The sequence below is a fragment of the Schistocerca gregaria genome, unplaced genomic scaffold, assembly GCF_023897955.1.
Source record: "Schistocerca gregaria isolate iqSchGreg1 unplaced genomic scaffold, iqSchGreg1.2 ptg000362l, whole genome shotgun sequence".
Classification (NCBI taxonomy): Eukaryota; Metazoa; Arthropoda; class Insecta; order Orthoptera; family Acrididae; genus Schistocerca; species Schistocerca gregaria.
The window spans coordinates 61,820-65,323 of NW_026061819.1; positions in this window are offsets into that span (position 1 = coordinate 61,820).

Consider the following 3,504-nt stretch of genomic DNA (forward strand, 5'->3'; position numbering starts at 1 on the left):
ATAAAAGAAAATTTGAACACCTGCATCCTGTGTGTATGACATAGTCTTACACCACCACTACAACAGTTCTGACACCATGAGCTCTGCCAACCCAGGTCAACTCTCAGAGCTGGTAGACTCACCTGCCCCCTTGATGTTGGAGAGCATTTCCATCCCTGTTGATCCTGCACCACCTACTTGAGGAGCAACACCACCCTGCCCCCCCCCCCCCCCCCCCCCCCGCCGCCCCCCGCCGCCACCATCATTGCGCAACAATCATGGCTGGAGCTGGAGAAGCGTAAGTGTTCTTCAGCTTCTCTCCCTAGGAAGTGGTCCCTTGGGTCACTCCATTCCTGGGTAGCTTCTAGTGGGAAACAAGACACCTGCCAGTGGCCAAAGAGCAAAAAAGCAGCTGGTTGTAGGACGTCACGCTCATCCTCAGTCCTGGAGACTGAGCCAGTGAAGTCCTCCCAGCCAGGGAAACCCAAGGAGCAGTGAGAGAAATCCAAAATGAAAACCGCTAAGACCAAAGAAATTGCGGTCGCACCCACACCACTGCTACCTACAGGCTCTGCAGCTGAGGGTGGGGTGGAGATTTGGGCACCTGCTAAGTACCTACACTCCTGGAAATTGAAATAAGAACACATTGAATTCATTGTCATAGGAAGGGGAAACTTTATTGACACATTCTTGTTGTCAGATACATCATATGATCACACTGACAGAACCACAGGCACATAGACACAGGCAACAGAGCATGTACAATGTCGGCACTAGTACAGTGTATATCCACCTTTCGCAGCAATGCAGGCTGCTATTCTCCCATGCAGACGATCGTAGAGATGCTGGATGTAGTCCTGTGGAACGGCTTGCCATGCCATTTCCACCTGGCGCCTCAGTTGAACCAGTGTTCGTGCCGGACGTGCAGACCGCGTGAGACGACGCTTCATCCAGTCCCAAACATGCTCATTGGGGGACAGATCCGAAGATCTTGCTGGCCAGGGTAGTTGACTTACACCTTCTAGAGCACGTTGGGTGGCACGGGATACATGTGGATGTGCATTGTCCTGTTGGAACAGCAAGTTCCCTTGCCGGTCTAGGAATGGTAGAACGATGGGTTCGATGACGGTTTGGATGTACTGTGCACTATTCAGTGTCCCCTCGACGATCACTTGAGGTGTACGGCCAGTGTAGGAGATTGCTCCCCACACCATGATGCTGGGTGTTGGCCCTGTGTGCCTCGGTTGTATGCAGTCCTGATTTTGGCGCTCACCTGCACGGCGCCAAACACGCATACGACCATCATTGGCACCAAGGCAGAAGCAACTCTCATCGCTGAAGACGACACGTCTCCATTCGTCCCCCATTCACGCCTCTCGTGACACCACTGGAGGCAGGATGCACGATGTTGGGGCGTGAGCGGAAGACGGCCTAACGGTGTGCGGCACCGTAGCCCAGCTTCATGGAGACGGTTGCGAATGGTCCTCGCCGATACCCCAGGAGCAACAGTGTCCCTAATTTGCTGGCAAGTGGCGGTGCGGTCCCCTACGTCACTGCGTAGGATCCTACAGTCTTGGCGTGCATCCGTGCATTGCTGCGGTCCGGTCCCAGGTCGACGGGCACGTGCACCTTCCGCCGACCACTGGCAACAACATCGATGTACTGTGGAGACCTCACGCCCCACGTGTTGAGCAATTCGGCGGTACGTCCACCCGGCCTCCCGCATGCCCACTATATGCCCTCGCTCAAAGTCCATCAACTGCACATACGGTTCACGTCCACGCTGTCGCGGCATGATACCAGTGTTAAAGACTGCGATGGAGCTCCGTATGCCACAGCAAACTGGCTGACACTGACGGCGGCGATGCACAACTGCTGTGCAGCTAGTGCCATTCAACGGCCAACACCGCGGTTCCTGGTGTGTCCGCTGTGCTGTGCGTGTGATCATTGCTTGTACAGCCCTCTCGCAGTGTCCGGAGCAAGTATGGTGGGTCTGACACACCGGTGTCAATGTGTTCTTTTTTCCATTTCCAGGAGTGTAGATCTTGCCAGATCCTCTCACATGATGGATATAGACTATTCAGGCAATAAATCAGTGGAAACAGGTGACTGTGAGCCATACAGTGCTTCACTGAATTTTCCGTGCCTTCCCAGTCTCACGATGTCATCTTCCAGTGCAACTGTGGTGGTTTTATCCACTGCCTGGCTGAGCTACAGCAACTGTTGAGGTTTAAACCTGCCATCTGCATTGCCCTCCAGGTAACCTGGTTCCCTGCCCTCCGTGACTATAAGGCATATTACAGCAACTACAGTGACTATAATCGATTGACAGGTGGAGTTTGCGTTTATGTTCTAAACTCAGTCTGTAGTGAACATGTGCCCCTTCAAAACTCTCTTGAAGCTGTGGCTGTCAGAATAAAGATGATGCAGGAAATAACTGTCTGAAATGTATATCTTCATCTAGATGGTGCAGTACCCCTGAATGTATTAGCTGCACTAATTGATAAACTGCCTAAACCTTTCCTTCTTCGGGATGATTTTAATGCCCATAACCCCTTGTGGGGTGGTACCATAGTTACTGGGCGAGGCAGAGTTGTCGAAATTTACTGTTGCAATTTGACCTATGACTCTTAAATACTGGGGCCGCCACATGTTTCAGTGTGGCTCATGGGAGTTACTAAGCCATTGACGTATCAATCTGCAGCCCAGAACATCTCCCATCCATCCACTGAAGAAGACATGACTACCTGTGTGGTAGTGAGCACTTCCCCATCTTCCTGGCAGTGCCCCAGCATCAGGCACACAGATGCCTGCCCAGATGGGCTTTGAACAAGGCTAACTGGGTAACTTTCACCTTAGCTGTCACCGCTGAATCTCCCCTACATTGTAATATCGATGTGATGGTTGAGCAGATGACTAGCACAATTGTTTATGTCACAGAAAACGGAATCCCTCGCTCTTTAGGTTGCCCAAGGAGTAAGGCAGTCACTTGGTGGTCACCGCAAATCGTTCAGGCAATTGAAGAGTGTCTGCAAGCTTTACAGCCCGTAAGTGGCACCCTTCCCTGGAGCACATCATAGTCTTTAAATGGCTCTGTGCCAGTGTTCGCTACCTTATCGAGCAACAGAAGGAGTGGTGTTGGGAGAGATAAGTCTCCACCATTGGAGGCCACATGTCTTCCCAAGTCTGGAAAAAGATCAAATGTCTCTTTGGGTACCAAGCCTCAATGGCTGTCCCTGGTGTTACCTTAAATGGCGAGTTATGTACCAACACAAATGCGATTTCCGGGCACTTTGCCGGGCACTGCATTGGATAATCACCCCCCAAGGTTTCGCACACTGGAACGGTGGCTGAAAGGTAATGTACTCTAATGCACTACATGCTGTGGTGAATCCTATAACGCCCCATTTACAAAGTGGAAGCTTTTCAGTGCTCTTGCACATTGCACCGACACAGTTCCTGTGGGTGACCGCATCCACAGCCAGGTGATTAAACATATCTCATCTGACTACAAGTGACATATAA